Genomic DNA, 13,534 nt, shown 5'->3' on the forward strand with positions numbered 1-13,534 from the left:
AGTGGATGGATGGAGGGCTAGTATGGAAAATGTGTGGTCAGATTAAATAGATATCAAACACTTCAGTCTTCGTATGTGGCATATGCAGGAACAGATTTTTACTGATATGTTTTGGGGGGATTTTTAACCTATGTTTTTCCCTGCATGCGCAAACAGATGGAATTGGCTGTTTAATACATGTTGGTGCATGGGGAGTCCTTAAGTGGTTGATCATATTTTGGCTGCTGCAGATTGTTTACAGGCTGCGTTATGTTGCTTGGTCGATTCAGAAAACTAGCTAACCCAACAATAACTGGCTATCACAAACTGTTGAAACTGGTGACAAGAGTGGGATTTAGACCGTTGGAAGGCAATTTGTTAGTCCTCCCCAATTTCCACAGACCATGTTTCCAAGGTCGCTTTCTTCATACAGAGTCGATGACTCGTAGAAGAGCTGTATAAGAGGACGTGGGAAACTCAGCTTGTAGAAGACAGCCACACCAGGAAGTGAAGGGAATTTTCCCAGATTCCAGATCCCAGATATGGGAGTTTGGTCTGGGGCATCGCCCTACTTCTTCTTCAGTTGGATGCAAGTCTTCTAAATCAGTTTTGTGTTCCAGGTGTTATAAATTCCTCGGCTTGGAACAGACACTCCTTTTGTGTTGGTTCACAGATCCACTTCTGTGAGGCGTTTAAGCACTGCTCTTGAATTGTCCAAATGCTTCTTTTTTGTATACCTTGTTGAGGCTCGTATGAGAGCAAACACACAACACACAGCAAGGAGGGCATGAGACAAGAGGGGCGGGCGTGGGATGGACAAAACAGTGGGGAACAAAGACATTAGGAGATCTGTGGAAGGGAGAGGGATGGGGCTGGGAACACGGGGTATACAAGATGGACGTTACAGGAACTTTCAGGAAGGAAAGCAGGGAATTGGAAGGAGATGGATTTGGAGTGGATTAACGGGAGTAGAAAAGATCGAGGATTTGGATGGGGGACGACAAGAGGTGGTGGTGAACAGCTGTTTTGAAGGCCTGGAGGGTAGAACGGGATTGAACAGAGTGAGGGAGTTTGCTTTCTGAATCACCTGTGATGAGAACGTCATCCAGATAAACTCGTACATGGGGAATGTTTTAAAGGGAATTCTTCATGGTCTCGAGAACTTTACATGGTTCTCTTTACATGGTTTACATGAGAACATGGTCTCGAGAATTAAACTCCAAGTTTAATTAGGTCAATGTGGGCCGTGAGTGCTGAGGACACACGAAAGGACAATCTATTGTTATCTGAACAAGCCTTCAGCTACATTGATTGTTAATACTTCTTCGATTTCTCATCAAAAGGTAGCTGCAGATAAATAGTGCTCCCTTCCAGTTTCAATACCCTTCCTCCAAACAATTTTGCATGGAGATCCCCAACACAAGGAGAAAGGGGGGAGGTGGTGTTATTTGTCAGTCTTAGCTTGCGTTAAACTTTTAAACTAATGCCATAAAAAAAATATAAACGGATCCACTGTCTTTCAGCACAGGCACAATGTACAGTTGGGGGGGGGGGGGGGCTAATACTAAAAATACTTTTGTCACACATTACGATACAACAGCATATTTTAACTGATTTTAACGTAACATCCCACATTGATATCGTAAAGTTCAGCAGAATAATATACACAGATGGTGATTAAAAAGTGCAGATAAAATAACCACATCCAGACCCTCATGATGTTCTTAACTCATACGTGCACAATCTCCTTCACGAGCCTATGGGGTGATTTTTACATTCCAGGGTTCGAACATCGACATTGTATGCAATGTTAAATTATATAATTATCAACAAAAGGTCGTGTTTCAATCGAAATAAACTTTCGATAAAACGTTTTTCGAGTTGTCCGTGCGTGTGTGCCCATGTTGGTTTTCATGTTCCCACAATAACTTGAAAACCACTGAAGGGACCTCAACCAAACTTGGCAGAATGACAGACTGTAATATAAAATGAACTGGTTACATTTTTGGTTCAAAAATATCAAAAGTCAAAGGTTATGTGACCTTTATTTGAATTTTTTTTTTTTTAAACTAATGAAGCTTGTGAATCACTGCAGAGATTTCAACCAAACTTCACACAAGGATAGAGTGTAATATAAATATGAACTGATTAAATGTTTGGGTTCATTACAAGTCAAAGGTCAAAGTTTGTGCCCTTTGAGATTGTTGCTGTTGTTGTGGAAATGACAACTAGTGTGATAAAGATGCTTAATATTGCATCGTTATTTCCTGAAATTGCATGTCTTGCATAAGCGTAAAAGTGATTAATTGCAATATGAGATATGAGTCACTATTATGTTTGGATGCCTGGTGTTGGCTTAATGGTTATGGTGGTGGTGTTGGGATCCCAAGGTTGTTGTTGTTCGTCTTTCGGCTGCTCCCGTTAGGGGTCGCCACAGCGGATCATCTGTTATGATCCGCATACTGATGTGGCACAGGTTTTACGCCGGATGCCCTTCCTGACGCAACCCTAGTCGCCTCTTACGACACAGGGATCAGGATTTGGGTTTCGCCATGATTCCGGACTGCTCTACACCCTGCCCAGTGCAGAGCCCCCGTCCTCAAGCGATCCTCCAACCCAAGCCTCCGAGTAGCCGGATTACAGGCGCACGCCACTACGCCCGGTTGTTGGGATCCCAAGGCCCTAAGTTCAAATCCTGCTTGGCTGTTGAATTAATACCAGGTGGGATTGACTCAGCCTGTCATCCTTCTGAGGCCGGCAAAATGAGTACCTGCTTGTTGGGATGATTGAGCCATTTGAGTATCCTGTGTTGGAGTGGTGACCTGTCCAGGAGTGTGCCCAATAGCCCAAGAGACTGCTTTGGTAGCACTGACACTGTTCAGAGTGTAGTCCCAATGGATGGATGGATGGATTATGTCTCGACAGATGATATCCACCTCTCCTTGTGTCTGTTTCTAAAACTGCCATCGCTTTTGACCTATTTATTAATGTTTTACCCTTTGGAATTTCTCATTTATGTTCTTGCAAAGCATCTGAGGCCTGGGCGAGGCACTTTTGGTGGGAGAATTGAAAGGTGCCATCCCTTGGATAATTACCATGGAGTTGTTTGAGTGACAGGTCTCTAGCTGTCGCTCCACCTCCCAGACTGGGTTCTGGGCCAATCGTGAATGAGATAGGAAGGGCAAATCACATCATGGCTGAGGGTGGGAGCCAGAGACTTAAAGACGCCAATGTTGTTGTGGGGGGGGGGGGGGGAAAGAACGTTTCCCAGAACAGGCTGTCTTGCTGCACCAGGCCCCAACTCAGACAGCCACATCTCTCATTCTGATCCTGATGGTTTGTTCCAGAGCCGCGGGAGGACTGACCAATGGGCGGATCACTGAACTATGAGGGGACCAACCTGATTCTGACAAGCTGTGCCATGCCAGCACACTTTTAGTATTTCTGTCTCGTCTGCCTCTTTATCTGTGTCTTCTGTGGTGAGCGTGATCTCGCCCTAAGGCATACCTAATTAAGGAATCCCAACTTTGTTGTTGGTCCCAAGGGCATGTATGCTTTAGTTGTCGGGTAACGGGTTTATTTACTAGTCTTGCCCCGAAGGGGATGCAGGACTATTGCAATGCCTCTGTCTGTGTCTGTGGGTGTGTGTGTGTGTGTGTGCATGCGTGCGTGCGTGCGTGCGCGCGCGCGTGCGTGTGTGTGTGTGTGTGTGTGTGTGTGTGTGTGTGTGTGTGTGTGTGTGTGTGTGTGTGTGTGTGTGTGTGTGTGTGTGTGTGTCCGCGTCAATAATTTTTGTTTTAAAAATGTTTTTCTCTGCAACCGCTTATCCAATCCAATCCAATCAAGCCAAGACATTAAACATAGGAGGGACTCCCCATGGATAATATTTTGTTGCTAACTCTGACATCATAGGTCACATGGTATGGCAGCCATATTGGAGAAAGGAAAAAATTTGGACATTATTTCCTCCAAAACCGCTTAACGAAAAAAATCGAAACTTGGCATACGTCATCAACTCCCCATAAGTAGTGGGGCAGATAACAGCAATTTTGAGAGGAATTGTGCAAATGATGATACAAGCATCAAATTTGGCACATTTGTTCTCCAGCGGATTCTCATCAAATCTGCCTGATTGGCCATTTGAAAATCCAAATTTTTTTTTCTAGTATAGTGATGTGTTGATTGTATAGTGTTGGCATCATTTGTTTTTGTTCATTGTTTGTGGTTTGTTGTAAATATACCTGGTCTCCGGGTGAATTGTGGCTGTTGTGGTTCTCTTTGGGTAGTGAGTTAACACCCACTTGGCTGGTAGTTGATCAAGGCAATCAACGCCTCACACTCGGTCAGCACCATCCACTTCCAGTTTGCTTGACCCGATTGATATGGGGCAGTGGTGCTTTGCTTATAACTTGGTTGGCCCGACGAGTCCTACAGAGTCGGGAGCGGAAATCAAAGGCTGCAACTTCCCAGAACCGCTGACTCAACTGGCCTCTGCGGTCGTGATTCAAACAACTTGTCAGACTTGTACCAGGCAACTGAGGAGCAACAGCTGCAACAATATAAAACCGAAAAACACGGGTGGACGGTGAAGCTTTGGCAAGGTAAATCCTCAGTCGACCTACGTGAGTATGTCTACTAATTACGTACTATTGGAATGTATCTTTCAGACCTTTATACCTTTAGACCCCTTTTGACCTTTTAGACTCTGTTGACCTTTTTAGACCCTCTTAGACCCTTTTCACAATTTAGACCCCTTGACCAATTTAGACCCTTTGAGACTGTTTACACTCCTGAAGACCTAACCCCCTATAGACCACTTTGACCCTTAGACTTTTTAGACCTACTAGACCCTCTTTCTACATGTTAGACCCCTTTAGACTCTGTAAACCCTATAGACCCCTTCGACCTGTAACTACTATTGCAACATACCCTTTGGACCTCTTAGACCCCTTAGACCTTTTAAGGAGTCTAAAAGGTCCAAAGATCCAGTAGTGTTGATTGGGTATCGATGCATGCTGTGATTCAGTGGTGTTGATTCGTCCCTCGGAGCATGAGGGCGGGGCTGTTGGAACCTTCAATGGTCGTGTGGAGGATGCTTGCTCACACTGAATGGTGATTACCCTGTCAAAGCATGGTTGAAATGAAGTGGTTTGGAAGTGAAGCATGAGAATGGATGTTGGAGAATGCGATACGAGAATGTGCTTTGAGTACGGAGCTGTGAATGTTCGAGAAGGGGGTTCGAGTACGAAGTGGTGAACGAGACTTTGCGAGTGAGGTTTGAGTACGAAGAAGAGCACAAAGTCGGGGAATGAGTGTTTGATAATGAGCAAGAGCTCTGGGGAGGGGGTATTTTACGAGTGGGGAGGGGGTATTTTAACCGAACACAATTACTATGGAGATAACTACACGATGGATCCCTTACGTGTTTAATGTAACTCCCCAGGATCTTCCAAAACCGCAACAATATAATGTACATAATGTGGAGCTAGTGGAGCTACCGTCACCAGACCCAGTTGCAGATCCATGATTTTAGGTTGGGGGGGGGGTGGAAATATTTACATTGCACTGGAAAACAATTTCGCTGAACAGAGCGAGGGGAACATTTTTTGTGGGTGTTTCCTTTTGTCATAAATTCTAAAGACTATTCTAAACATAGACAAAGAACGCTCTAATACATTTGAAAAGTCCTCGAATGAAAAAAAAACTTTTACTCAAAACTCAACATTTATTTCAATTGTCTCATCATAAAAATCCAATTGAATGTAAAGCAGACATTACAAAAAATGAAACAGATGACGTCATTATCAAAATAAATCGATGTCTCTGTCCTATTGAACAAGGTTTGACGTGGAAGTGACCATCTGCTGAACTTCTGCCATCATCATCTCTACTAGATGTGAATCACTTATAACAAAGTAGCTTCTTCTCCAACACATTTGATGCCAGTTGTATGACCCTGGAGAACTTCCCACGGTCAAAAAGCATGTTCTTGAACTTGAGAACACAGACTGATCGTGCCGAATTCAAACACACTGAGAGTGACTCTGGATAATTATCTGATAATTGGGATACCATTCCACTTCTTGGTTCGTGAATGGTTATGAGAAAAGAGGAAAATAAGCATCACAAATTATTCCGGTAATACGTTAATCACCAAGTATCCACCACGGGAACAAACTGAATGATACAAATCGGTTCCATGGTCAACGCTGCGGTCAACAACAGCTGTGGTCTGATACCCCCCCACCCCCCTGACCTCCTACCGCGTAAATCCCCTTCGACCCCCTGATTTTTAGATCCTCGTGGAGGATCTCTATGTCTTACTCACGTTGTTGTTCTTGTGGACTTTTTTGTTTCACAACCTACAGTTTTCATCGAAACTTCCTGAAACTTGGCATATTTCTGTAAAAATACCCCGCGCAGACAGTAACCATCTCCGATTTTGAAAATTCCTCAAAGAGAAAAAACTTATGACGTCAAAATATCTCCGCTAATGGAAATCGCCTAAAAAATTATCTCCGAAGCTCGGCAAGCTTTTTGAATTCTGTTTGCGGGAATCGAACAGGGCATCAGCAGAGACGAATTACCGCACATATGATACATCACTATGACGTCATATTTGTTTTTATGACGTCATTATTAAGAGGACGAGGATCTTAGCTCATTTGAGCTTGTTTAATTAGCGTAAAAAAACTTTGGTACATCACGGGTGATGTACATGTGTAGTTTCTGAGAAGAAAGCAAATACCTATTTGGGGTAACCCCCCCACCCCCCCCCCCGTAGACCTCTGGCATCCAATGTTTTTTTTTAATGCCGTGAGCAAACTTTGGTATATAACGGGTGATGGAGGTTGTGGTCAATTTTCATCGAAATCGTGTGTATAGTTTCAGAGAAAAAGTTGCAAGTGTTGACGGACTCACTGTCTGACGTGCCATTCCAGAATCTCCCCTGAGCTCCGTTCCAGGTGAGTTAAAAATGATAAAAGTTTCCTGAAAAAGAACTTCAATGCAGAAAGAGAACATTTGGCCCACGAAGCGTGTGCAATGGGTGCCAACCTATGGTCGTTTGTCCGTGTTTTATCCCACTGATAACACGTTAACTGTGCGAGTGGAGGAAGTTATAAATCCACTTATTAAGACGGCTTTGTGTGGCACACACATACATACACATATATATTGTTACGGATTCGCGCCCGCCGGCGTGCTGACGGCCACGTAACTCGAATCGCGGCACGTCGCCCACCGGACGGACAATCCAGTCGTGACCCTCTCGGACTAACGCCGGGAACCAGTCACGGGTGGACCTTTCGGTCTCACCGCGATCGAGCCAATCGGCCCCCGCGTGGGATAGGGTTGCTCGCCAAATTCGACCTACCTAAGTACCCACACGGAGGGTAGACCGGGCGATCGCACCTCGCCGCAGGTCGACTTCGGACACGGGCCACTTAAGCGACCCGTTCCGTACTATCGGGATAACCGAGCGGTGTTATCGTCGGCCTCGACGGTTCGATTAATTATCGGGCGTATTCAGCCCACTACCAACCCTTTACGTGAAGCAAGATGAGGATTCAATGAAAGAAATGACGAAGCGAAGCGGGAAAGCAGTTCAACATAAAGCACATTTATTCGCGATGAACGGAAAGCACACATATACAATTCCACCAAAAGCACATAGAAAAGGAAAAGAAACACAATGCAATTTTACACAAAAAGCAAATGTAAAAGCGAAGACACAATGCAGAGCTATCCGACTACCGAGCACACGGCAACACTTATACAATTCTACTTCACAGACGGCGCCGACAACACATACCCAAAACCAAGAAAAAGAACACCCTCAAGGATGAGGCGGGCCTGAGGCCGAGACCGGGTCGGGCCTACCCGTCTGGTGATGAGACGCGGAGCGGCGATGGTGCCTCAACTCCGCGGGCCTCGCGGACAGTGTCTGGTAGGGGGTGGGAAAAGGGGCCCCCTTGGTCGCACTATCTCAGCGCGGGGGGAAACAGGAGGGGGTTGCTGATGCTCGGGGAAAGGAGGATTTTTACTCTGTCTCGAGTCCCGCGACGAGCGTCTCCACCTCGACCAGGTCGCGCCGTCGGCCTCCCTGGTGTGCAGCTCCCGGCACCGACGCGAGCACCCCCTCGTCTGCCTTCGCCGCCTCTCCACAGCTCCGTCCTCTTCGCTCCGACTCCAACGCACACGACGACGACGACGACGACGACCAACCAACGACCAACGACGACTTCTTCTTCTTCCCAACTCCACCGACTGCGAAGTCTTAACTCAACTCTACTGACGAACGCGGTCGCATATATAAGCCCCGTGGCTTCGCCTTTGACCCCCTGCCTTCGACCTTTCACCTCGCTCCCCATTGGCCCGAGAAAAAGTGGGCGTGAATGCATTTTGATCCATGAATTTGCATATAGCGACCGCCCTCCAACGCCCTGGAGGCGGGGCCAAATCGCCCCTCGCTCACCGATTGGACGGAACAAAAGTGGGCGTGTGTCGTTTTTGATCCGTTTTTGGAGCGGAAAATCCGTGGTTTTGTACACGCTGTTCGGCGCACGCCCTGCACGAGTCCAACACCGGTACCTACAAGCGGCGCAAGAACGGTGGCGATGCGACGGTTGCGAGGTGTGACGGTAAAGGTCGTGGCTGTCGTGGTGAAGCGGCATTGTGGTGGGTGGTTGATGTTGTGACGACTGTTGAGACGTGGTTGGCGGTGGTACTCATGGCGGTTGGTCCAAAATAAAGATAGTAAAAGAAAAACGGCTATCCTGAAGAGTCGCAGCACGCATGAATGACATGTATTCCCACTAGACAACGGGTTTGGGCCTAACTACACATATACTTACCGAGATATCTCACCTAAGGGACCTGAATGGTGGTTTGCGAATTTGGTAACCACAACACTACCCCCTCCCCTTTTTACAGACTCGTCCCGAGTCGTCAAATTCTCGTGTGCCATCATGTGTTGTTTTCCCCTAGTACATTTTACCTACGGATCCCTGAGTGCGACATTCATGGTATTCGTGTCCCCAAAATAAATAACCTGAGGGCTGCGTAACTACCTCAACAAACTCACTCACACGGACGACTTAAATAAAATTGCCGGCGCTAAGACATACATGCCGGGGGCGCACTCATATGTACAGTACATCTTAACCTTAACTTACAAATTTTACACTAAACCATGGCCCAGGATCAATGAACTCTGCAAAAGAAAAGCAGTTAGCAGGGAGCCAGGCTGCTCGCATGCAGTCTCTGGCTCAAATAATGCAGGTGACAGGGAACGTGGCTGGCTGCTCACACGCAGTCCAAGGCCTTCCTTTTTGAACTGAACGCAGTGAACCACAACGGTGCATGGGCTGCACAAACGCAGTCTCCGTGCCAGCTCAAGTGGCACACGCAATGAACACAACGAATGGATGGATGGATGGTTTGAATTGAACTCAGTGAACCACAACGGTGCATGGGCTGCACAAATGCAGTCTCCGTGCCAGCTCAAGTGGCACACGCAATGAACACAACGGATAGATGGATGGACACAAACACGGTGCACGGGCCGCCACTGCAGGCCCGTGTTGTAGCTGCCAACAGGGCAGTTCTCGCAGCTTGCAAACTGTTGCCTTGCGGATCCTGGCGCACATGGCAATGAACAGGGGGGGGGGGCAAAGCAAAAATTGAACGGGGCTGGTGAACATGGGCAGTGGGCATGGCATGGCAAAGGTGATCAGGCAAACACAGCCCGCAGAAGAAAGCCGCTGCAGGCAAACACAGCCGGCAGATGAACTGGCCGGCACAGGCCTTGAAGAAAAACAGCCAGCAGATGAACTGGCCGGCACAGGCCTTGCAGCACAGCAGCTGCAGACGATCCAGCCGGCACAGACCTTGCAGCAAAACAACAGCTGCCGATGAAGTTGGCCGGCACAGGCCTTGAAGAAAAACAGCCAGCCGGCTGAAGTGGCCGGCACAGGCCTTGAAGCAAAACACGGCCAGCCGATGAAGTGGGCCAGCCTTTGCCGTTCCGTGGAGGTTGGTGGAGGGAGTGCGGTGGTGCTGGCCACTTGGAAGGCGGGCACGGACCTACCTACCTGTCTCCCTCCCACCTATCGCCTTTGCCTGTCACTGTACATACCCACTCCCTTAATTTGTCAAACCCCAATTTAGCCCCAACTTATTTTTATTTTTATTTCCCCACTATAAATCGTCCCCTAACCCCCTTTATCGTCTTTGTTCGGCTAACCTATCCTGTCACCTAGCCTACTCCCAACCCCTACGTTCCCTTCCCGGAGGGGAATAAGGGAGAGCTAACGTCCTGTGTCGAGGCCCAACTCAAGCCTCAGAATGGCCTCCCCAGAGTTCGGCGATCTTAACATCAAGTGGGTCCAGCGGCCCACAACGACAGCGAGGGGATGGATGGTGCGGAGGGGTACATCTCCTAATCTACCCTAACCATTTAACTGTTAAACTACCCCGGGGCTTTCAACAAGCGCCTCTCGCTTAAACTATTGGTTCTAACAACCCAGATTCCCGTCGCCTGTGTTGGTGTCCTCACAATTTCGGGCCTCGCCCCCCAATTTTCTCTCCGTGCCCTCACACGGTCTCCTGGCTGGGACACGTGGCTCCCTTTGGCAGGCACGACCCTCTGCCGAATCTCCCGCTATGGCACCCCCGGGCACTACACTGCCTCCGAGCCTACCAGCTCCCTAACACCGGGGAGTGCCCCCCATGGCACCTCCCCTGAAACGCACACGTGGCAGGCTGGCTTCCCAGGCCCCTTTCCGAGGGTCACCCATGCCCACAACACTGCCCACGCGGCTAATGGCGCCCCGGGCCCCCGCACCAAGCAGGCGCACCCGTGCCCACTACTCTATCCCGGCCCCCCATGGGCCCTTGGCCTACCACGGCCGACTAGCCTGGTGCCCGGGGTACCCACTCAGCGATACTCACCTTTCGCAGCCACGCTCCCAAGCCCGTCAACAGGGCTCCTGCACCCCTCCAAATGGGTTTCGAGCCTACATTCCCACCAACAGCAAAACGACCTCCATTTTTGTTAATTTGACTAACCCAGCTAACTCACTTTACTCTGACCCCGGGGTCCCTTGGGCGGGAGTCACTCCTCCCCCCAATCACTCATCGCACCATGCATTCCCCATTCGCTCCATTCACACAGACCCGCTGGCCTCACTCACTCATCATGTACTCACCTCACAACTCTTCAACACACTCACCGCTGAACTCTGCCATCCTTCTAACTACATCCCCTAACTAACTCGTGCTCCCACGTCGTCCCTTAAACTAGTAGCACGTTCCTTTTAACACTACGTAGCTAAACTACGTCCCCTCTACACATACAAAGTCTGTCACTGTCTCCAAATCTCTAAAATAACTTTTATTTCCCAACCTAAAGCTCACTAAATCCCTCTACCTAATCCATTCCACGGACTCCATGAGGACTTACCCCTGCCCCATGGAGTCGGTCTAGCTAAGCTAACCCTTCCCCCTAACTAGTTTCCATCCTATGCCCAGGGAAGGGGGTCTTCCACCCCTTGCCCAGGAATCCTGTGCACCCGAAAGTGAGGCTTACTGTTTTTTTTTTTGTTTGTTTTTTTTTTTCATGCGCAGCACCAGCGCGGCAACTCGCGCACTTTGCACCTGCCCGTGACGTCATGCAGCTGCACGTGTTCCTCGCCCCTCCTTGGACGGTACCATCCGGCAGGGATTCCCCTCCTGCCGGATTCCAACCCCACGTGCAGCCATGACGTCACCGTGTAAAATAAAAAAAAACACAAGCCCCACGTCTCGAGGGGTTCCCCACGCGAACACATGTGCTCTGCCCGTTGGAGCTTAACACACACGATCGCGTGGAGAACCCGTCCGGTCCAAATCCATAATCCTGCCTAAACTTTGTCCGTCCGCGGGATCGGCAAATCCACCGCTGGCGTTTCCGGACCGGGACTTCACTCTCGCAAGCGAGCACGTGGCGGTCTCGTGCGTTGCACAGCACGGACCTCGTGCTCACTGCTGGGTGAACCCGGCACGGTCCCCGAAACAACTACAGCCGCTACTCGGCTTTCTTTCTTCTGTCGCCGTCGTCGCCTCCATTCCACACACGCACTCCCGCGTGTTACGACGCTCACACACCTCACCATTACATTCACACCGGGAGACGCGGCTGCGTGCTCCCGCATGCCAACCGACATCTCCCTTACATACCGCTCTCTCACACACACGGTCTCCCTTGCATAACCCATACCACTCACACGTGGTGCTCCATTCATACAAACCACTCCACTCACACCCGCGGGGGCACTCACCCGCGGTGCCTCACTCACACACCGTGCCTCACTCACACACGCGGGGGCACTCACCCACGGTTCCTCATCCACACTGGCCGTTTCATCCACACACGGCGTGCTGGGAAGCACGTACTCCGGCACCATCGCCACCACACCACTCACACACGGGGTCGCTTCCACACACGGGGACGCACTCACGCCTTGCACCACACACACAGGGACAACCACACTGGGGATTCGTGTCCCCACAAGGGTCTCCGGGGCCTCTACACCCCCAAAGCTCTCCGTGCACCCGTCCACAGCACTCGTCCCCTCAACCTCGCAAAACACGACCGAACTCACCTGGTCGTGACTCGCCTCAAGGGGGCATACTCCCTCCCCTCGTTCCTGGAGGAGGCTATCCAGCTGCTCGCACTGGGTCTCTACCCAGTCCACCAGCTCACCCTCATTATCCTCCACTACCTCCGTGTGTGTGTGTGCGTCTCTAAACCCGTCATTATCATGCAGTCTCTCCTCTATTTTTTCTGTCTCCCGTGTCTCTATACATTTTCTCTCCTGGTTCCTTTTTCTGTCTCTTCCTGGTTCCTTTTTCCTTCCCATCTGAGTCGTTCTTTCTCTCTGAGCCCCATTAGCTGTTCGTTCTCCCTCCGTAGCTCCTCAATCTCCGTTGACTCCAATCTCGCTCTCCGTTTTAGTTGTTCAATTTCACACTCATATAGTTGTTGTTTTCTCTCCCACTGTTCCTCCTGCTCTTTGTTTTCCAATCTCATAGTTTCTTTCAATTGGCTCATTTCCTTCCTGTGTTTCATTCGCTGTTCTCTCATTGCTCTTCCTCGTTTCCTCTCCTGTCTTTCCTTCTCCAGTTTCATGGTTTGCTTCATTTGGTTAATCTCCTTTTTGTGTTTCATTCGCTGCTGTCTCATTACTCTTCCTTGTTTCCTCTCCTGTCCTTCCTTCTCCAGTTTCGTTGTTTGCTTAATTTGGTTAATCTCCTTTTTGTGTTTCATTTGCTGCTGTCTCATTGCTCTTCCTCGTTCCCTCTCCTGTCCTTCCTTCTCCAGTTTCATGGTTTTCTTGATTTGGTTCATCTCCATTTTGTGTTTCATTCGCTGCTGTCTCATTACTCTTCCTAGTTTCCTCTCCTGTCTTTCCTTATCCAGTTTCATGGTTTTCTTCATTTGGTTAATCTCCTTTTTGTGTTTCATTTGCTGTTGTCTCATTACTCTTCCTTGTTTCCTCTCCTGTCCTTCCTT

This window comes from Eptatretus burgeri, chromosome 4 (genome assembly GCF_056783735.1).
Source record: "Eptatretus burgeri isolate ZD-2024b chromosome 4, Ebu_testis_v1, whole genome shotgun sequence".
NCBI lineage: Eukaryota > Metazoa > Chordata > Myxini > Myxiniformes > Myxinidae > Eptatretus > Eptatretus burgeri.